Source organism: Cygnus atratus, chromosome 3, assembly GCF_013377495.2.
Source record: "Cygnus atratus isolate AKBS03 ecotype Queensland, Australia chromosome 3, CAtr_DNAZoo_HiC_assembly, whole genome shotgun sequence".
NCBI classification, from domain to species: Eukaryota; Metazoa; Chordata; class Aves; order Anseriformes; family Anatidae; genus Cygnus; species Cygnus atratus.
Window position 1 is genome coordinate 25,548,422 of NC_066364.1, and position 23,763 is coordinate 25,572,184.

At 37.2% G+C, this 23,763-nt stretch overlaps 1 long non-coding RNA gene across 3 annotated transcripts; it reads right to left on the reverse strand.

The window, feature by feature from the left end:
* Window positions 1-1,539: 1,539 nt before the first annotated feature.
* LOC126913260 (uncharacterized) lies at window positions 1,540-22,740 on the reverse strand. Of its 3 annotated transcripts, XR_007708106.1 has the most exons (7): window positions 22,670-22,740; window positions 18,199-18,262; window positions 13,643-14,522; window positions 10,547-10,582; window positions 5,617-5,732; window positions 2,227-2,399; window positions 1,540-2,071 (listed from the first exon to the last, which is right to left on the reverse strand). It is a non-coding gene; the product is annotated as an uncharacterized LOC126913260 (long non-coding RNA). The 3 variants fall into 3 exon arrangements; XR_007708105.1 differs by having other exon boundaries at window positions 1,540-2,399; XR_007708107.1 differs by lacking the exon at window positions 10,547-10,582 and having other exon boundaries at window positions 1,540-2,399.
* Between the last annotated feature and the right edge of the window lie 1,023 nt (window positions 22,741-23,763).

Consider the following 23,763-nt stretch of genomic DNA (forward strand, 5'->3'; position numbering starts at 1 on the left):
TTTTTTTTTTTTTTTTTTTTTGTAGCAGTGGCATTTTGAATGGTTATGTTATTGGCAAGCTAATTGGGAGTTTTGTGTTTTAGATGAGGCCCTAATACTGACTTGCTGTGATTCATGCAAAAAAGTTCACATATTTGGGCTTCTGATTGACTTCCAATCGTCATCCCTCTTATGTAAGTGAATTAGGTTCCTAGCTTTTATCAAGAACATGTAAAATGATAATAGTTGTTGTTCTCCATGGGCATCCCTTAATTCAGCTAAAGGAGCTAGTCTTTGTTCCAGTCCTTTAAGATTTAGTGAAAACCCATGGGAACCTATAAAGTTAACCGTTATTAGTGAAAAAAAACATGCTAGTAAATAGCTGCAGTAAAATGCATTGTATTTCTAAATTAATGTCACCCTCCAGGTGGGTGTGGCCCAATGGTTTAGGAAACAGAATAATCAGATTTTAATATTGGACTTGTTTAATAGAAACAGAGTTTTATTTACACAAGCAGGAAATATTCACCATTTAAAATTATTTTTAATGGTTCTGTTTTGGTCTACAGCGTTAATGTTCCTTGGTGATCAAAGGAAGTTTGATTTTGGTGTTATTCACATGATTGATTTTTAACATGAGTCAGTAGATGTAGATAAAAAACATGCAGTGACCCTGTCTCCTGCACCACACAACAAGTCTGAGCTATTCATTAAAAAAAAAAAAAAAAGAAAAAAGTTTACTTTGTTACAAATAGTTAAGTAATAGAAAACTTAGCACAGTAGACAGAGTATCAGCTATTGAAACTTAAACTTATTAGACCTCTTGTGTAAAAGGCATAAATATTTAAGAAATTTCTTTTTATTCTCTACTAAACCTGGACTGTTGTATCTGCAGATTTCTTAGGGTTCCCCCTCTCTAGTCATTGTCCTTTGGGTTAAGGGATAATATGAGCCATGACTTGCCATGACTTGGACTCGATGATCCTTGTGGGTCACATCCAACTCAGCATATTCTGTGATCGTATGATACTCCAGCCATCCAGTAAAAACATGATCTGTGTCCAGATGTATATACACGTTAGTCTTATTTCTGGACGTAAACATAATTAAAGTTTTATCTCAATGAACTGTCCAAGAGAATATTAAGAAGGACGTTGTGTTGCTAGCTATGTGTTGTATTTTGCTTCATCTTCCACTAGAGGGCAAAGTCCACTGCCATGAATTCTTTTGTTCATTTAAAATACGTTGTAAATATGCTATTGACAATGGACAGGATGTGAGGGTGAGTAAACTTGATAATTTCCATGTGCACTTTCACTTCAAAATTACCGTATACAAATATTTTCTCAGATTTTTTTTTTTTATTTAAACAAAACAAAACAAACAAACAAACTAAACAAAACAGCAACAACATAACAGAATGATCACCTTCTGCTACTTGTATTGGGGAAGGTAGATATGGTGAGCTCCTATAATCAGTATCATTTCGTTTGCTCAGGGTGTAAAAAAATGGCAGCTGACTATCTGAAATGCTGTACTGAAAGGGTACTGTGCTGTTGTTCAGGCAGATTAGACCCAGCACCGGGCTGTTTTTGCTTGAAGCCCCACCAGGTACCTGAATCTTTATAGCAGATGGAATTACACAGATGAAGCTGAAAGATAGCTCTGACAGGATTTCTACACTCCTTGGTCTTGAAAAGTGACAGCTTTGATACAGTTGTCACTGGACATACTGTTATGATGGACTGTGGGTGACTGCGTCTTTTTCTCTTACTTAACAGACCAGTTAAAGCAAACAGGAGTCCTGCTCTGGTATCTTCTAGAATAAAATAGTTATATGAGTTGATCTTTATATATTAAAAGTTCATTTTCTCTTTTATTGGAATAAAATAGCTCTGAAAGGTGGATGAGACTGCAACTCTTGTAGTGACAGAGAGCCTGAGCCATTTAGACCCATGGTTGATTTCAAAATTTGATTCCTCTGGCAGTCCCCAAGCCTTAAACAGAGGACTGTGTTGGGTGGAAGAGCTCAGCTGCCGCCACAAGTCCCTTGGTGCTCCCTGGGGGTCCTGAGACGAAGTGGAGTCTCCTCCTGAGGAGGGAAATAGGCCTCTGCCACTGACATTGCCTCCCTGAGGTGGACCCCAGGGAGGGACCCCACTGCGCATACATGCATGTCACTGCACATACATGCACATACATGCATGCCAAGGGATTCTGATTGTCTCTGATCCTGAGATGTCTCACCATAATCAGATAATCTGGGCATCATCTAGGCAGAGGGGCTGCAAGAAATCAGGACAGCATGTGGCCTGGTGAACATGAGCTTCCATTTTCCAGGTGTCAATTCCCATTGTTGATCCTTTGAAGGGGATCAGTCCCAGTCCCTTCTCCTGCAGGCTCTACCTGAGTCATCTACTCTGTTAAGGGAAAGGAGACATTTGTTTTTTTCTAGCCATCAGGTCAGCTGCAGAAGATCAGAAGAACATGAAGGCACTACTGCCATAAATATCTGTCAGGGCAGAGAGCATTAGATTTTGGGAAACTGGTAGTCATTTTGAAGTAGAAGGCAATGAACTGTCCTAGTGAAAAGGCAGGGATGGGGATGGGGTCTGTGGTGTGCAGCTCTCATAACTGGAGACTGCCTCTTGGTCCCTCTTGACTTTCAAACTCCCTTTTCTGTTTCTGTCATCAAGGGATGAGAACACAATTCACGTATGTCCCTCCAAAAGTCCCCCCGTTGTTTAAATATTTAGCAGCACAGTCTTGAAAATGGGTTGGAAGGAAGGTGTTTTTGAAAGAGGTATGGGAAATATTAAAAAATGGCCATTTTTGTACCTTATCAGACATATGAGAAGAGGTCACAGGACCAGTCTTGCAGAGGACTAATTTTCTTTAATATACAAGTCTGGGCTCAAGTCAATTTCATTGCTTTTCCTGGGCCTAAATGGAGTTTTCTTGAAATCACTGAGTATTGTCATGTTGGAAGGGTCAGCCTTCCATAATCATTTTCAGGTCTGCAGGCTCACATGTAAGCAGAATATTTAAAGGGAATCTTTTTTTTTTTTTTTTTAATGAAATCAGTGGTGTTTACCTCACCATCCAATCTCTTACTCACTGGAGTTTGTATTTGATTAATAGTTGCATAGTGGGAATTGACATTCTGTGAATGCAGCAGCCTTTCAGGGTTGCCATGGAAAAGCACTTTTCTCCCAGACATCATCCCAGCTGCTTTTATTTCCAGAAGTGAGTTTCTTTCTCTCTTTTGAACTTTGATATGTAAATGCTGAATTTCCACATCTGTACTTGTGTTAAGTATGTTGTGGTTAATCATCCTTCCACTATCTGTGCTGAGAACAATTGTTTTAGTATAGGAGAAGAAAATCAGAAGCAAACAAGCCAGTTAATTATTGCTCTGCTACAAATTGGACGTCCTAGTTGGGAAAGTATTAATGTTTAATATTGCTGTCTCTCCTCTGTATATTCTCTTATTGCATTTCTTGGGCTTAGTGAGCCATTTTAATCATATCATGCTTAGGTGACATTTCTATTACTTTGGACTTAGTTTGATAATGTCTGCAGAAAATGCCTCTAGAGTTCTTGCTCAGCACATCTTCAAAGAAAAGCATTTAGACTAAAGCACTTTAGAAGTATCTTAACTTGGTAATCAATTGCTTTCTTTGAAGCCATCAGATTAGCAACAGAATAGAGAGGTAATTTAGGCTCAACTGGAGCCACAGCAGCATGCACTTAATGTGGAGATGTCTTAGTCTTGCACCACCTGGAAAGAGCTCTGCTACCCACTCATGCAGAGACAGCTCTCCCAAAGGGAAAATATAATAATAAATAAATAAATAAATAAAAGAATCAATTACTGCATGTAATGCATAAAAAAAAAAGCCTGTCTGTCTTTATTTCCACTAGGAGAAGCTGTTAATGGTAGAAGTCTGGTATTTCTTCAGTGTAATTCTGTTCACTTAGAAAACACACACAAAAAGCATTGCTTTCACGAACACAGCAGGATCAAACCCCAGCAGACCCTGACCCTACTTAGAAATCAAAATTTGCACAGGCAATGCTGTGCCTAGAAGTGTACAGACTTCCTCTTGGAACACACAGCTGCTTCTTTTTCTTTCTGTCTTTACATTTACACAGACAGCCTCTGCTGGATTAGCCGAAAGCATTCTCAAACACCAAGAAGTGCTTTATAATACTTTGTCTTCATTCCTAGAAGTTTCTACATAATTTAAAACTTGAGTTCGGACTTATGTCTGGCATTCTAGGATGATTGTGTGTAGTTTTCTGCAAAGTAGATTTCAGGAAGACATTTTTAACACATACAACAATATCAAATATAAGAGAAAGTCTGGCCCTAGCTAGCAACTAATTTCTGAGAAATCTTTATCTTAGCCTTCTGTATCTTCAGATTAATACATTTTAGGACAACAAGAAAAGGAAACACAACAACCCAAATACCACAACACTCCTAATATCTGCTTCTAATGTTGGTTTGTGAAAGGAATTAATTCTATGACACATCCTGTGGTGATGGGGACAAACTTGCCATAGACTGGAGTCTGCTCCTGATGCTAAGAACGTGTCCGATGGTTGAATTTTGGACTGGATACAATTCCATATCCATAGGAATTTGAAACCAGTGAAAATGAGACTGTTAAAAATAATCTCTATAAATAGTTTGGCAAATGGGAGCTGCAACCTGGGGCCATGTCTTTTCTTGTAAGATAGTAATAAAACAAAAGACAAGAATATAAAAAGAAAGGAAGTAAATTTTTGTGAAAAATATCAAACAAGATTGGATGGGTAAACAAATGGTAATTATATACTTTTAATCAAAGACAGTGAAAACCGGTCAAAAGCATGTGGATTCAAACACAGACACAAAAGGAAAAACAAACAAAACAAACAAACAAACACATAACAAATGGAAGCTACTCCAAAACACTCAGAGCTATAGAGAAAATTGTATTTTAGACCTCACTGAACACAGATGTTTCTAGAGAATTTCCTGCTGCTTTTTCAGATTGTAAATAACTCTTTTGAGGCATTGAGAAAAAGTAAAAACATTGAAAGCTGATGAACCTTTGGAAACTTTACATTTTAAAGGAAAAATTGGTGCAATTAGAATTCACTTAACTTTTATTGCAGGTATTGATATAATGTGTACTCTGAAATATGGCCTTAATTAACTCCACTTCCAGTTATGTTTAAAAAAAGTATAATAAAATTAGTTCTGGTGAAATTCCAAGTATGTACTTACAGCTTGGTATAACGAAGATGGTATTTAGATGGTATTTACCTGTGTTTCAGAGATGCTATGAACTTCAAGGCTTTTGTGTCTTTTTTTTTTTTTTTTTTTTTTTTTGGAAAAAATGCTTTGAACTTTGATGAAGAGGTCATATATAATAAACTGTAAATTATAATACTTTTTTTTTTTCCCATATGTAAACAGTGGCTATCATTTTCATAGTTAGGGAGAATATGATCTTAATACAAATTTTAATATGTTTGTTGACAGTGTTGAAGTTGAACCTGGCCTGGGAAAGGGCAGCCCAAGGAAAACTGATGCAATTCTGGGCCTCTGTGTGTTTCCACCAGTTTTCTACCAGCTTCACTTACCTCTGAGATAAGCAATCTCCACCACTAAGACTTACAGTTCCTGTAGCCTCTAGTTATTCAGATGCAAATCTTTCCATTGCACTTTGATCTGGTGCCCCTCCAGGTCCTTGGAGAACCTGCCAGGGAACAGTGTCTGCATTAGTTGTCCCTGTTGTGCAGATCCTTACTCCTATCAGGAAAGAGCTTGGTAGTCTTTGAGTTAAAAAAAGCAAAAATACAGTAGTGTATAGTAATGATTTGCAATTTAATCAGTATGCTCTACTGCATACCTGGCTGAAGGCACACAATATTAGTCTTTGTTACAATCACCATTTCTACTTTATATTTCCTTACAGAGAGATGAAAGTTGCAAAAGAATTAGTTGCTTAACTGACTGAATCTTTGAAAGTGATTTTATAGTGTCATTTCAGAGAAACTACATACATCATAATTATAAATTGTCTGTTACCATTATTTATTTTCTCCCTCTTTAGTTGAGGGTAGTTCTTGCTCTGCTGATGTGGGTGTATACCATTTATTAGTACTCTAGATTTCATGCACTTGTACTCAGAAATAGTGGTTATCCAGGAAACAGTTTTATAAAAGTGTTTGCTGGTTATGCCTCTATAAATAAACATTTTTAGCCTTTGAAATAATAAGAAATTAGTAATTTTTCCTAGTGAGAAGGAATGACTATATTTAAAAGAGTCTTGAATACGTAATTTACTGTCAATCTGGATTAGTGTTAGTGGAAAGCTGAAGCCCTATAAGCCCTATTAGAATTAAATTTTGCCAGGGACATCAAGGGCAACAAGAAAGTCTTCCATAGGTACATCGATAATAAAAGGAAGACTAGGGAAAATGGAGCCCTCTCTGGAAGGAAATGGGAGACCTGGTTACCCAGGATATGAAGAAGGCTGAGGTATTCATTGATTTTTTTTTGCCTCAGTCTCCACCAGCAAGAGCTGTAGCCTCATAGCCCAAGACCCAGAAGGCAAAAGCAGGGGCTGGATGAATGATGAACTACCCACTGTAGGAGAAGATCAGGTTTGAGACCAGCTAAGGAACCTAAAGTTGTAAAGTCCATGGGGCCTGAGGAGATCCATCTGCGTGTCCTGAGGGAAATTGGCAGATGAAGTTGCTAAGCCACTATCCATCATATTTGAGAAGCTGTGGCAGTCTGGTGAAGTTCCCAATGACTGTAAGATGGGAAGCATAACCCCAGTTTTTAAAAAGGGAAAAAAGTAAAACCTGGGGACCTGCAGGCCAGTCAGTCTCACCTCTGCGCCCGGCAAGATCATGGAGCAGATACTCCTGGAAACTCTGCTAAAGTACATGAGAAACAAGGAGGTGATTGGTCACAGCCAATATGGCTTCACTAAGGGTAGATCATGCCTGACAAAACTGATGGCCTCCTAGCAGGGTTACAGCATCTGTGGATAGGGGAAGAGCAAATAACATCATCTACCTGGACTTGTGCAAAGTGTTTGACACTGTCTCCCATGATATCCTTGCCTCTAAAATGGAGAGACATGGATTTGATGGATGAACCACTCGTTGGGTAAGGAAATAGCTGGATGGCTGCACTCAAAGAGTTGTACTCAACGGCTCAATGTCTAGGTGGAGATCAGTAATGAGTGGTGTTCCTCAGGGGTCAGTATTGGGATCAGCACTGTTTAGCATCTTTGTTGGTGACATGAACAGTGGATTGAGTGCACCCTCAGCAAGTTTGCCAATGACACCAAGCTGTGTGGTGCAGTCAGCACGCTGGAGGGAAGGGATGCCATCCAGAGGGACCTGGACGCCATCCAGAGGGACCTGGACAGGCTGGAGAGGTGGGCCTGTGTGAACCTCAAGAAGTTCAACAAGGCCAAGTGCAAAGTCCTTCTTCTGAGCCAAGGCAATTCCAAGCAAAAATACTGGCTGGGCAGAGAGAGTGGATTGGGAGCAAGCCTGACAAGAAGGATCTGGGGGTGTTGGTTGGCAAGAAGCTCAAAATAAGCTGGCAATGTGGTCTTGCAGCCCAGACAGACAACTGTATCCTGGGCTGCATCAGAAACATGGACAGCAGGTCAAGGGAGGTGATTGTCCCACTCTACTCTGTTCTTGTGAGACCTCACTTGGACTGCTGTGTTCAGCCCTGGGGCCCCCAGCACAAGAAGGACATGGACCTATTAGAGCAAGTCCAGAGGTGGGCCACAAAGATGATCAAAGGGCTGGAGCATCTCTCCTATGAGGACAAGCTGAGAGAGCTGGGGTTGTTCTGCCTGGAGAGGAGAAGGCTCTGGGGAGACCTGATAGCAGCCTTCCAGTACCTAGGAAAAAGCTGGGGAGAGACTCTTTGTCAGGAAGTGGAGTTATAGCACAAGTGGGAATGTCTTTAAACTAAAAGATGGTAGATTTAGATTAGATATTAGGAAGAAATTCTTTACTCAGAGGGTGGTGAGGCACTGGAGCAGGTTTCCCACAGAAATTATGGATGCCCAATCCCTGGAAGTGTTCAAGGCCAGGTTGGATGGGGCTTTGAGCAACCTGGTCTGGTGGGAGGTGGCCTTCACATGGTGGGGAGGCTGGAACTAGATGGTGTTTAAGGTGTCTTCCAATCTAAACCATTCTATGATTAAAGATTTAATGGAGTATTTTGAAAGAATGGTATAAAAGTGAATGTTTTCTGGCTACTTTATTGGAAACATTCTTATTTCTTATGTATATTACCTCTTACTGATTCCAAAGAGTTTTAAACCTGTGTCTCAATTATCAAAGGTTGTAGATCCTCTAGAGAGTGACTTAGACTTGTGAAAAAGGTCTTACATTGAGAACACTTCAGAAAGCTTTATATTAGTTGAGGCAGCTGTGATTCATAGCACAATAAAAGTAAATTGACCTTTCAAAGGCAAATATGTCTTGCTGATTACTCTAGAGAGCTAAATGAACAAAGGTCTAACTAAGATGTTATATAACTGCCTCTTTTCCAAGCTTTGGCCGAGTCTTTACAAGGTTATTTTGGCCAGGTAGGTAATTTCTCTTTGAACTTAAATGCTGTAAATACTTATATATTGTCAGGATATTCTAATCTCTTCAGTACAATTTCACAGCCACAAATACAGATTTGTTTAGTTTGCTCTTTCACTGTTCTTAGAAATAATCGTGTCACTTCACCAGAAAACTGTGTGAGACTCAGAAAAATTAAGAATCATTAATCAACTTTATAAGAATAATGTAGAATTTTATAACTGGCCAAAGAATCAAGAACAGAAATTATAAAAGCAATATTATCATCCTCCAACATAAACAGATGCAATTCTTCTAAATTAGAAGGAAAACAAATAGGGCTCCCTGCCAGCTGCTTTGACCTGGGGATGAAAGACTGCCAGTGACAGAACAGGATGAGGTCTCATGAAGACAACACACCAGTAAAAAGTACAGAGTCCAAATTACATTCACACTTCAGATCTTGTGGACATGGGCACATTCCTCTATGACTCTGAAGGATGATAGTCACACAATGTCTAGTAAGGAACAGTTAATCCTACCTTGTTCTGCCTACCTTGCATTTCTGTTACTTTTAAGCTGATTTTCTGGTACTATGTGTTTGCTAGCTCATCTTTGCAGAGAAATGACCTTCATATTCTGAGGATCTTTTTCCTGTGCTTAAGTCTGTGTGTTGTACTGTGATCCAGGTACAAGGCTGAGTTTAATCAGTTAGGCTATATGTCCTCTTAAGTGTTCTCTGAACACCCTAGGTTAACTACCATGCAGAGAGAACAAGAAACAGGTGCCAATGCCCTGCTTTAGCACTTGCCCAGACACCTGAAATAACCAAGTATAGTGCCCATCACAGCTTGCAGAAGTTCAAACTTCTCTCACTTTCTTCCAAAAGAATCAAATACTTACACATGGAGCTGCAGAAAACAAGTGCACTGAGACACCATTTTCTATTCTGCTTGGGGGACTCTAGTAATGTGCACTCAAGAACACAAAAATCATAAAGAAAAATCAGAGAGGAAGGGATAAGACTTTGTGGCCTCTTGGCTAAACCGTGGAGAAAAAGCATGGGGCCTGTTCCACAGAAGGCTGACATGTTTCAAATTACATTGACATGTTATGGAAATAAGACAGGAATAGGCTTTCAGGTTGTTAGGATGAACTCACCCAGGCCAAAGCACTCATCTCCTTCACATCTGGCAGAGATAGAGCTATATGATTACAGGGAAGAAACCAACACCCTCCTTTTAGGGACCTGCAAGACTAAGTGTTATTTCAGCAGAAGGGATGTAGTACTTTTTGATGTTCTCCATAGTCACTCAAGTACTACTGAAAGTCTTTATAAATCTAGGTAGCTGTGACTTTCTAGACCCCACATCATGGCAAAACTAGGCCTTCAGACATCTGACTAGTATGCACTCTTCTACAATAATTCTTCAAGGTTTTTACATGAGAGAAGACTTGTGAAAGCAGACTTTAGAAAATTGTATGTTATTCATTTTTTTGCTACGTCTTAACTTCTGCATTAACTTTTCTTCCCGTCATTAATCAGTGAAGTCCTTGAAATCCTCTCACTTCTTTTCTTTCAATTAAATCTCTACAAAGTAATCAATATTAACAGTGTCTGTCCAGAAAATATAGATAACTTTCTGTCTTCATGGGGACTGTTATTTGCATTCACTATGCTATCAAAGTAAAACAAAGATACATTTTGGAGGAAAAAAAATAAATATATGATTATTTGTCAGGCCTAAGGAGGGACTCGACACCTCATACTAAAGGAACAAAGTAAGGCAGAATCAGTAGGAATTTCAGTTAAGCACAGTAGGCAATGAATACCAGCAAGAAAGACTAGGACTAGATAATACAATAAAAGTGCATTTTTCATTGATTGGCTGCATGAGCAATTTGAGAAAAAGAGTTGCTGAATTCTCAGTTCACTACCTGACTAGGTAGGTTTCCTTACCCTAGTAGTGGAAGTCCTTCTTCTCAGAGGGCTTAGCTGCACATCAGAAAATAAACAGAACATGATCAATACCTCCTGTGTTCTTTTTGTGATTCTTAATTTTTTTCTGGGATACAGAAATGCCATATTCTGGTGAGACAATAAGTAATTCAACACAGGGTTCATTTAAATGAAATAAGTTTGCTAATACACTGGAGGTGTTGCTAGAAATTTGTCCCTGTATATCATCAAGAATTGTCTAACCTCAGTAGTTGCAGGATGCTGGGTTTGGAAATGGGACTTCTGTCTCCTGTGTGAGCTGTTAAACATCTCCTGTATTTGTTGTAAAGAGCTGTGCTGCAGTGGGGTGGTGCAAGATCTGTGGGCTGCCTTGGTCGTTGTGCCAAATGAGATCAAGTCAGGTCTGTGGCGGAGGGAGGGATGTTGCTGCTGACATCTAGTTCCCTTACCCCTTCCTTAACTTTCCTTTGTCTAAAATTATTTCCTTGCCTAAATTTATCAAATAAATACATTAAATAAATGTATTGCCTAAAGTTATTAATTTGCCTTTCCATTTTGAGGAAGGAAAAAAGAAGAGAAAATGTTAAATGACTAAAAATTGCTGCTGTTGTTGTAAGACTTGGCTCCTGATTCCCTGAAAATGAAGCAGGGCAAATTTTCAAAAGTAGAGCGCAATACAGAGCAGATCCATAATGTAATTATAAACAGTATGTGCCACTTCAATGTCACACTTTTTTTTTATAGGGTTAGATTGGCAGATCAGCTTTACACCTTAAGAGTTAATTTTCTAGGGCAAGACCAGTATTTTTTTAAGCAACACATCATTTGCTAATGTATTATTTGTTCTAAATACCAAAACAAAGTAGTGCTTTTGACACATTGAACTTTGAAGGCTTCTTCCAACCTTATCTTTCTACAATTCTAAAATACCAAAGCTCCAATATTTTCCATGACCTTTGCTCTAAAGAGGATGCTGAATCTGAAAACTTCACAAACTTGTGATCTTAATATTGCCTATATACGTTCTGTCTTATCCTGTATTCTGTTCAAATCTTATTGAAATATGTATGGCTCTTCATTTAAATATCATCTGTCAAACTTAATTACTCAGATGCAAATCCTATAGTACTCAAAACACACTGGAAAATTATAAAGTCCTTTCTGCACAAACTAATTACTGTTATACAGCTCTTTATTTATTTATTTATTTTTAATTAACTGTTTGCATGATTTATGTATCTGAAATGTAAGATTAAGGAGAGGTCCTTTAGAGGTGATTTAAGAAGACTTATTCAAAGTGATAGAAATATGACCAGTTTTAACTAACTTTATGTGCATTATCTCATACTGAATGCATTGTAAGGCAGACGCCCTTGCTGTGATTTTGACTTGAGATGACTCTTTCAAATTGGAAAGTGATTTATCTTTCCCCACCCTTTTAATTATGGGAATATGATATAACAGAGAACATACCTTGAAATAGACAGGATCAGTAAACATACAGATACTGTTGAACACAAGGAACTCATTACATTGCTGTCCTTTGCATGACTGAGTGTACTGTCTTTCATTGCTAAAATGGTGTGACATTTTATACAGAATTTGAACTGATAACTGATTTTCTTTTCCTGTTTTTAATCTCATGCTCCCTCCAACCTGTGACATCTTGGCTTGGCAGCCCAGTCATCCCATAGTGCCTATTCCAGAAAATGAAACACTCAGCTCTAAAGAGGTAATCAGTTGACATTTAATGGGTTTATGCATTTGAATGCTAGTTTAATCTTTTATTTATGTAACATATGTATGAGTTGATGAGCAAAAATGTGCTGAGCTCACAAACCTGCTCTTGTCCAGTGCATGAGCTAGATAAACATTAATTATTCTTAATGATTAAAAAGAAAGGAAAGAAAAAAGAAAAAAAAAAAAACACCAAAAACCAGAGTTGTTTTGGAGGCTGTGCTGTTTCTGTGAATTTGAGGTAACACTAACATTTACATTTCAGGTTTCTGGTATGTGCTGTTGGGATGATATCAAGTGGGATTTGTTAAATTATGCAGTAAGCCCCATTTAAATCACACATTCCCCAATTTCTGGTCACTGGTATAGCTTCTGTTTTACACACCAGATGCAAGAACTGCCAGAATCTCTTAGGACAATTAGTTGTTGAGAATTTTGTAAAGGACTGTCAAGAAACCTTCAGACAGCATGCAAAGAGGTAGTTTGCCCAACATCAAAATTCAGTGCCAGTTTTATTTGACTTTGAACACAAATCTTTCTGAAATCTATATTCAGTGGCTGATTCCTTACTACTTTCACATCTCTACTTTCTAGGACCACGGTGGTTATCACCATAGATAATTCACTCAAAGAAATCTGAAGTGAAAATCTGATGTGCTACACATTCTTACTTTTCTCTTGAGACAGAGCATATAAAAATTAAAAAGGTTCTGCTGGAACAATGAGTTTATTTATTTATTTATTTTTCCTAACAGGATCATGAACATGAATCTGAATTATTGTCTCAATATTGAAATCAACACATATAATTTAATTAACTATCATATTCTTTACTGCAGGCTTTAGAATATAATGAACATCCTTAATTAAAAGTCATTTTCTACATTATTTTAGAAATTTACATAAAAATGCATCACTTACTATGAATAAGAGTAGTATGAGTACAGCTATGACACAGGAATGAATTTTTACTACTGAGACTGGGTACATTCTCACAATTAAATCACAAGTTTTTAGATGGGTTTAACAATATAAATAAGAATAATAATTGCATTTTTGTTAACACATTATTTTTCTTATTTTAAAATTAGATTCTAACCTAGCTGAAAGCAGCAAAATGAGCATTTAAATAAATTAAATGGATGTTTGCCAATAGTTGTTACCAAATGTGTGACTTTCGAGTAGTTTTGCAAAATATTGATGGAGTTTTGAATGCAAGACCTTCACATGTTGGAGGCAGAAGTTTTGCCTGACTTCTGATTTTGTTGACAGAGCCTGTCAATACATCCTTACAGTTCATCTTGGTTTCTGCTGTGAAAAAGTTAAGAAAAAGAAAAAGAAAAAAGGTAGACAGCTCACCTGTTGGGTTGATCAACAGGCTGCTGTTCAACACCAGGAGAATATGAGACATGAACATAGCCTTTTATTCTCATGTGCATCCCCAGCCTCTCTGGTCAGGGATCCAGGGACTTCCAGTTACTTCATCTTTTTCTTTGTTTGTTTGGTTGAATCTTCACTGCAGCTTTCCAGATGCCTCCCTTTCTCCTTGCCCTTCCTACTTGTTGCTACACCACCAATTCCCCTTACTCTGCCTCCCAGGAGCCACTCCTTGGTTCTCTCAAATACAGTTGCTATGGTTTATATTGTGGATCTTTCCAAAGTAAGCCCCAAGACGCCTTTGCAAAATAAAGTTAGACAATTAACACCTTGCTGAGCTGCTCAGATTTTTTCTTTTATTTTCTTCTGTGAAGCTTCTGAAAGGAACCTATCTTAACTCTAGTAACAGTTTGTGCTGAATTTACACTTTATAAGCTTACATAACCCACAAGGCTCCACCTAATTTAAAATGTCCTTTATTATCAGTGAAATCCTGTTTGGATGCTGAACTGGTTAGGAATAGTTCTGTCATGTGATAAGGCCAATGTTACTCTTACTGCTGCAATAAAAACTTTATATTTCTCTGTCTCTGCCCTCACTAACCATTTCTTCTTTATCTAAAATTACTTGTAAACTCAACTTCTTAACTTCTTCCCGTTTGGTGTTCCTTACTCAGAGCTAAAAACTGTGAGAGAAAGTCAGTGCAATTTATGCAATTCCAGAAGAAGAATGGGTGGTCAAAGGCTCAGTGAAACATAAGCATTTCCTTGGCTCCTTGAAAGGAGTGAGAGAAGGGAAAAGGGAAGATGGTGCTACCGTGTACTTAATAATTCATATTGTTTTCCTCAAAGTGAAGTATTCACTGGAAAAAAAAAAAAAAAAGTTGTTACTTTTGTGTTTAGAAGAACAGCATTCTATTCCTCATGCAGCTTCAGCTTCTTTCTGTAATATGAAGCAAATCAGATCTTCTACTTTCTTGTGAAAGCAGGAGAACAAATAACGGATTTTCCTCCCCGTGAAATCCTTCTCTACAACCAGCACTTTTTAGTTGGAGGAGATCTGAAGGATACACCTGTAAAACCTAACCAAGAGATATGACAGTAATTTCCAATACCTATGGTCTTCCTTTAACCTAGTGTTTGCCCATATTATGGTGTGTGACTGGCATAAAAATTACTTTCAGAACTGTACTGTCAGAATATTTAGAGAGAACATAGGGCATGTGTCCCTGCAGAGTTATAAAAAGCCATTGCATACAGGCGCTACATGTACATACTCATTCCCCTCATTCATATACAATTTGCAAAATCCCAAATTTATAATACAATTAATTTAGGTTCACATAATCTTTTGCTGCAGCTGTTACTCTCTCTCATCTATTTGTTATTCCTAAAAAACCTGAAATAATTATTTGAGACCTAGCATTTTTAATGTAAGGTCAGCATTCATAAAAAGACCTCATGAGAAAATGCTGATTCCATTGACTTCAGAGGAGACAGTATTTCACTGAGACACTTTTGTGCAGATTCCTCCCACGTCCCCTTCTTTCTCTTTCTTTCTTTCTTTTTCTCTTTCTTTCCTTCTTTCTTTCTTTTTCTTTCTTTCTTTTTCTTTCTTTCTTTCTTTCTTTCTTTCTTTCTTTCTTTCTTTCTTTCTTTCTCTTTCTTCCTCTTTCTTTCTCTTTCTTTCTCTTTCTTTCTTTCTTTCTTTTTCTTTCTCTTTCTTTTTCTTTCTCTCTTTCTTTCTTTCTTTCTTTCTCTCTTTCTCTCTTTCTCTCTTTCTCTCTTTCTCTCTTTCTCTTTCTCTCTTTCTCTCTTTCCTTCTTTCCTTCTCTCTCTTTCTCTCTCTCTTGCTCTCTTTCTTGCTCTTTCTTTCTTTCTCTTTCTCTCTTTCTCTCTTTCTCTCTTTCTCTCTTTCTCTCTTTCTCTCTTTCTCTCTTTCTCTTTCTTTTTCTTCTCTCTTTCTTTCTCTCTTTATTTCTCTTTCTTCCTTTCTCTTTTTTTTTTTTTCTTAATAAGGGAAACAATCTGTTTTGCTCTGCTTTAATCAAATTTAATACCAAAAGTTCTTGAAATTATGAATTCTATGAAAATGTCAATAAGGCCCAAAGTTCTGTTATACATTGCTCTTTATTTACTTAAGGAATGTTCCTGGTCAGAGGTCAACATTACTATTAATCATTAAAAGATTCTACATATAAGAAGGAAATGCACCCATTACATGGTAGAATCCTTGTACTAAAGAATTTATGTAAGGGTTTTTATGTTACACCAAAGATCCAACCCATTCGTAACACTGCTGATGTGCAGAGTTTATAAACTATCCAAGGAATTAGAGTGTATTAGGTTATTCATAAACAATGCATACACAGAGACTAAGCATAGAGATTATAAGCAGCATAAGGCAGCAAATAAAGGAAAGGGCACCAGTAATACATATAAAAAAAGCTCTCAGATGTTGAAAATTAGAAAATCTTTTGATGTCACTTTCCTCCAAAATAACTGTTCTGACTTGACCTGTAATATTCCAAAATATTTTGAAACAAAATGAACAAGACCTCTCTGAATCAATAGTCTCAGTGTCCTTAGTTTATTTTGTCCAAACCAAGGACCATAGCACTAGACTGTCTCCATATCATCATAACATTTAACTTTATAGTTTCATTTATTTGAAAATATAATGATATTGCAAAGGAACATTACGAGTAAGAACATCTACTACTTTTACTAAGGGAATAAGAATTTCAAATGTTAGCTGGGATAAATTCTTTAATCTCATAATGGATGGGCTACTAATGAGGAACAGTAAGCTACAGTCTTTGGATACCTACAAACAGAAAGGCAGGTCCAAATGACATAAGTTTTTAAATTTTGAAAAAAAAAAATAATCAGCAGAGATAATTTATATTTAGTTTATACTTTATAATGCTTTAAGCTTTATAAATTTTAATACTTTATACTCACAATGGGAAATTTATATTTGCAACAGGTATTTGGGCAATACTTTTTGACAGCTTCAATGATATCTCCTTGCTTTAAGTAAAAAGTTTCAGTTATAGCCTATTGACATGAAAGGGCATATTAGATCACGAAGCATTAACAAGGGAAAATGTTTTCTGAATTTATGGTGTATTATTTCTAATGTGATCTCTATAAAAAGAATTACAGTAAGTGTATTACTTACATGCTGAATTTACATTAAAAAGTCTAAAAGGGTACTAATGCACAGACTATATTTAAAATGATATGGAGAAAATATGAAATGTCAGCATGTCACTTAAACTGCCATTTTAATCTAATTTTATCTGGCTTTAAGAAAAATCTGTTGTATTTAGTCTCCTTTAAATAATAGCAGGATTAATGTACAGTAATTTCAGTGGAAAAGAAATTGCTCTGAATATGTAGTCAGAACACAAGTGTAGTTTGACAAAGATTTTTTATTATGCAAATACTTATGTAATTCATGTATAATTAGAATCATAGAACCACAGAAAAATCAGTTACAGTGTTTCACCACTCATGATGAAAATATTTTTCCTTATGGGCAGTTAAAATTTCCCCACTGGTTGCCTCTTATCCTTTCGCTATAAAAACCTGCATTCTCTCTAAATCCTCTTTAAGTAGCTGGAGAGGGAGAACAGATAACCCTTCACTTACTCTTCAAGTTAAACAAGCCCTGTAGCTTCCCCTCGTATGTCATATGGCATTGGAATGGGTTGCCCAAGGAGGTGGTGGAGTCACCATTCTTGCGGGTATTTAAGGAAAGTTTTGACATGGACCTGGAGACATGGTTTGGTGAGTGATACTGGTGGCAGGGGGGATGGTTGGACTAGATGATCTTGGAGGTCTTTTCTAACCTTAATGATTCTATGATATGCCTTTCCCAGAAATCAGGAAACTCCCAAAACCATCCCGATTGCTCTCTATTGGGCTTCTTCTGGTTGGTTGATGTCTCTTTTCTATTCTATCCAAAAATGGAAGCTATGTTCCAGATGCAGCCTTACTAGTGCCTGTCAGAGAATAATGACTTCCCTCACAACCTATGAGGGAATGGCATACGGCTATGCTCTAATTAATGCAGCCTGATATGAGGTTAGCCTTCATCACCACACAGGTGTACAGATCCTCCTTCAGTTTGGTGTCAGCCAGCCCTGAGGTCTCTGTGTGACTGCACAGCTGGTCAGTCCCTGGCCTACCTTTGCATTGGATTGTTCACTCACCCAGCCTAGACATAAGACTTTGCATTTTTCTTTGTTCACAAAGCTCCTGCTGGGCCATTCCTTCAGCCTGGCAAAGTGCTCCAGAATAGGAGCCATACCCTCAGCTTAGCAGTCTTGTGTCTGCTCTCCAAGTTAGGACCATCCACAGACATCAGGGGCTTGCATGCTCATCCACCACACAAGTCCCTTCTGGAGTTGTCAGATAGCATTGACCTAAGCCACCCATGAAATGACACCTGGAACAGTGACTTTGAATAGTTAACTACTACATTTTCTGGTGGTCCCATCAGTTATTTATCCATTATAAACAAATACTGACCTCTGTAGTACACCCTCCTCCTCATTGGGTACAAGGCTTCTATTGAAGAGTGTGGAAAGCCTTTCTAAGGTAGAAGAAAACAGTATCAGTGCCATGTGACTGCAAGGTTGGCCACATGCCATGTCTTCCGGGGCTATGGTCATACAAGGAATTGGAAGCCCAACATGTGCATTTAGCCAAGGTAATGCTTTGCCTTTTGAAATTTGCTATGTGCATATTTGCTTCCTTAAACATGCCAATGCATGAAAAACATCATAAGCCCTATAAGCATGGTTATAAATTAACAGTGCAGGAAAACAAAAGATGTTGTACAAAGTTGTCTGTCCACCAGCAGAACAATTGTAGTCCTGCACCTGATTATTTTATGGCAGTTTTTATGCTCCTCTCAACTTTGTTTTCACTTCTTCTTTCTTTTTGTTCTTCTTAATGCAGGTCACCAATGAAAGAGGTTCTATTTAGCTACAGTGGTGAGTATTACTATTTTTATGACTTGACTACAGTCACAGTTAGAATATGTAGCTACAGCTTTAGTGTCATTTTAATAAATTGTTGTGTATGGGTTTGCTTTGAAAAGATGGTAGGATGCTTTAGCAACACAGTGTTTGGATAATAAGCTGGCTATTTTTGGTGAGTGATTTTCTATTAATAATTACTAATGCTGAATAATTCCATTTCTTAGCTTAAAGTCAAAATTTAATTAATTGTAAGTGGGATGCAATCAAACAGCTGGAAAGAACTGAGGTATGGCCTAGGATTGGATTGTGTGGTAATATCATTGAAATAAGTTGAATATTATTTTATATTTGAGTGCATAACCACATAGTACCATTAAAATGAATAGTGTGCTATAATTAAACAATACCATATTGAAAATAATATGCTATACTTGACACAATATAGTACTCAACTTGGAAGGTCAGCAAATAGGTAATATAGAAAAGCCTAAAGTGTTCAATACCTTTTCCAGTTTCAGTCTTCACAAAAAGAGGCTAATTATGACTCAAAATTTGATTCAGTTAATATTAAGAATTTTGGAGTAGGAACATAGAATAGGAAAAGAACATTTTAAGGAATCCTGAGGTGAAATGGGTGTATTCAGGATGGCACAGCCCAATGAAACCCCCTTAAACACTTAACCAAAGCTATTTCTCAAACTAGCGATTAGCAAAATGAGCAAATACCCAGAAAAGTGGGGAATGGCAAAGACAATGTCATATCTAACAAAGAAGGAAATGAAAGTCTAAAGAATTATAGAAAAGCCAGTCCTAATATTATTTCCAAGATACTGGAAAAAAGTATTAAGCAATCCATTTGTAGGCATCTAGAGAATAGCAAGCAGATAAGAGAACTTGCACAAGGACACATCAGAAACAAATCCTATCAAGTTGATCTCATTTCCTTCTTTGACAGCAAAACATATATAGGGGATGTGGTTGATACAGTGCATCTTTGACGCAGTCGCACACGACATTCATAAGCAAGCAAAGCAGAAATGGGCTAAATTAAATTCACATAAGGTAGATGTGCAACTGATAGGAAAGCTGGACTTTGAGAACAACCATTTGCTGCTAAAATGGGAGAACATCTCACAGAGACTTCCATAACGCCATCTTCAAGTTCTAGCACTATAAAATATTAACTACTTGCTCACTTGAATGGACAATAAATTTACTAGATTTGCAAATAATCCTCATTTGGGAAGATTTGCAAGCAGTTTGGAAGACAGGATTAAAATCCAAAAACATCACTTATATTAGAGGGCTGGCTGGAAATCAAATTATAAAATTCATTAAAGACAATTACAAGGAACAATGTAAAGCACAGACAGAAATTGAATGACAGTAATAAGGCAGGAGAGAACCTGAGAATTACAGGGGACCACAAAGTGAATCTGAGTTGGAGAGGCAATGTTCTTACAAAAAATGTCATTCAAGGGAAATACTGAAAGGAGCGTTTATAGTATAATGGAAGTAATTACTCATTTCTGTTCAGTGTTAGTGAAGAATCAGTTGCAGTATTGTGTTCTGTCCTGAGCAATTTTAGAAAGAGAGACTGGAGGTGTGGAAAACAAATGGGAGATTTAGAAAAGATTTAAAGGTTTCAGTTTCTTCACACACAAGAAAAGAAATAAAGACAGAGATGAGGCACAACAGGTTATATCTCTTTATAATGTGTTATAAAAGGATATTAGTCACTTCTCTATCCTCCCTGAGAGTAGGAGGAAAAGAAATGGGCCCTAAGTTTCAGAAAGAGGGATTAGGGATTTAATTTAGAATTAGGGTTGTTGCAGCTACATGGGAATTTAGGCACTTAAACAGTTTTTCTCAGGTTGCTGCAAAGGCAGGCAAGAGAAATGGGTGAATATTTCTTCATGCCTTTTTTTTTTTCTTTTTTTTTTTTTTTTCCCCTGTGAAAATATGAGTTACATTCATCAGTCAGACCATCAGGTTGTATAAAGAAGGAAAACCAAGTGAGCTTTGTGCATGCTACTTATACAGTTTACAAATCTTTATTTTTTGCTACATGTATTCATGTGAAAACTCTTCTTTTGCAGCCCCAAATTAGGATCAAGAGCTAAAACCGTAGAGTATTTTCAGACCTGTTCCTATACTGACAAGGAATCCATGACATTAATGTTATTTAAAGCACCATTTTTTAAAAATTTGCTTCCAGTATGCTAATTGTAAAGCAGCAATAACAATAAAATATTCTTTCATGAGATAATCTTATGTATTAGCATAATTAACCCCAGAGATAAACACATGAATGTGCCATATTTATGTACCACTTCTTGAAGTGCTTGCCAGTTTAAGAGAGGCCTAAAATAACACAGCATATTTTATTTAGGAATAATACAAATGTTGAAATTGAATAAAGCTGTATTTTTGTTGCAAAGTGTTTGTTGTGATTCTTATCTTCACTTCTGTAAATCTGGCTCTGCATAGTTCAAATAGCTGAGACTGGATGTCAGCATCATTGGGAAAGGAATGTTCCCACGCTCTTAGCCTTGGTCACGTTCTGCCATCATGCAGAGGCTTTGTGAAATGCTCAAGGAATTTTTCACTTTTGTGTCAGCACCTAAAGCAATCAGCAAACACAGTGGTTCTTCCCTGCCATGAAGTGTTCATAGCCCTGTGACATCTGGTGAAGGCAGACAGAGCTGATAACTCTGTGCTAGCAAACATGGAAGAACCACTGCTTTCCTCTCTACTTCGCATTGTTCTTTTTGACCCTGAGCTGGTTCGACAGACTGAGTGTTCCCCGAGCTTGCATCTTAAACAACCTTTTTTTTTTCTTTCCTTTTTTTTTTTTTTTTCCCAAAATGCATTGTAAAAGTTTAAGGACACTGTTCATCTATGTTTGCATGAGTCACTGGCTTCTCCCCGCTCCCTCAGTCCTTTGAATTTATAAATCACCCCACAGATATGTGTACATCAGGGACCTTTGCAAAGCAACCTGGTGTGCAGGAGCACTTTGCCTCCTGACACGCTGCTACAACTTGAGGTTAAGATTAATAATTGTAATGAGATGTGCTGCTGCTTTTATTAAAATTAATGTGATGAACTAATTTATAAAATCCTCAATTAAAATATTAAAATTAAAATCAAATTAAATGGAATAGTCTTAAGGCCTTGTACTACTGGGCCTGGAATTAAGCTGTTTAACTGTGGAACTGTAAAAATGAAAGAGAAGTTCAACCATCTATGAGTCTCTTTAAATAGTTTAAAATATACATTTTCCCTTGATAGTGTAGCACACACATCCTTCACAATGTCATTAAATGATTGATAGACATATAAGGGTTATATATGTATTAGTTTCTTTTCTCAATGAAAAAGCAGTAGAAGTTAAGTGTGTGCAATTTGTGGACAACACATGCATTAGCCAGATGGCAAAAAAAAAAAAAAAAAAAAGAAAAGAAAAAAAAGGTATTGTGAAAAGCATTTCACTGAGTTCAAGAGACAGTTCCTGGGGACGTAAATCAACACATACAGGTAAACAGAAGAAAAATATATTGAAAACCTTTTTAAGAAAGTTGTAAATGCATACTTACAAGAACATAAATACTCTACATATGTTATAAATTGTATAAGATGTAATAGGTACACCCAACAAGTATCTATTAGTATTTCTTGTTTTCAGTCAAACACTGAACTGGGCAAAATTGAAATTTAGAACCAATGCAATCTGTGCAATTTTCCAGTTTTAACGAGTTTTTCTGCCCGTTTTCTCAAAGCAGTTGTTTTGTTCTGAATTTCTTGCAAATCCAACTTTCTTTTCCTCCTGAATTTCATTTTTGTGAAGCCCAAATCCCATCTGGCATGTCTAACAGAGAGGGTTATTCACATGGTACTTTTTATCTTTAAATTAGCCCAGGTGACAGACCAAAGACCATGGGTGGAAGGAATACAGTCAAGAGAAAGAAGTACCAAAACTGTAGGAAAGGCAAAGGAGGGATCCCTTTCTTTACCTCTTGTTTTGTGAGTTTTTCATCTGTGCATATTTTTCAATATAAAAAATAAAAAATAAAATTAAAAAAAAATAAAATTAAAAATTAAAAATTAAAATTTAAAAACATTTAAAATTAAAAAAACAGCATCCCTATCTACTCAAACAGCTTCTGTCTACGAATGAAAACTGAGAGTATACTGGCAATTACAGCCTAGGAAGTCTACCCCTCAGACACTAATGGGAAAAGTATTTAGAGAAAAAATCCTTTAAGGGGAGATTATAAAGAGCAAAAGTCGACATGAAAAATTGATTGCTTTTTCAGTAGTACTATAAAATTAATGGATGTTGCTTATTCAATAAAGTAATATATTTAGTCCAACTTCTGATGCCTTTACCCTGCTTTTATTCATGTTTTCCCTTGTAAAGTACACGTTCCTGTCAGGATCCCAATGACTGCCTATGTTTAGTGAGAGTTTATACTCTCCTTTTGTCTTTGTTCACAGGCTAACATGCAGTCTGATACACAGCATTCATCACATCCTGTGCATGCAGCTGGTATTACTGCTGTTGCTATGTGCTGCAACCCAAGCTAACCAACACCCACCCCCTTCCAAAAAAACAAACAAACAAAAAAAACACCCAACATATTATGCTTGGCCCAAGTGGTCTGAAGTGAAATTGGGCTAGCACAAGAGGTTGTATCTGGGCAGTGACATATATAGGCTGTGAGTAGAAGGGACAGAATTCATTATTTGAGAAAATGTGGTTTGCTGCCTCAAATTAAGGGCAGCCCTTGCCCTCAGGCTTCAGCTGCCTGGGATCCAAAGCCTGGTTTGGTGTGGCACACCTCTGTGGTCTTGACTCAGTTTTAATGAGAAAACTGCTTAAATATCATAAAGTTCACCCCCTAAGGTTATGCAAAGTGAGAAAAGTAAAATCACAGAGAGAAGTGTATTCTTGAAAGAGTAATAGGAACAGCTCAAGGATTCAGAAGGAAAAAATCTACGCCTTAAGGTATAAAAAACCTTTAAGAGCAGAGAATCAGAAAGTGCCAACACAGAGGACTGGCCTGTTCTGGGGATCGAGAAGCATAATCCTTCCCCACCTGACCGA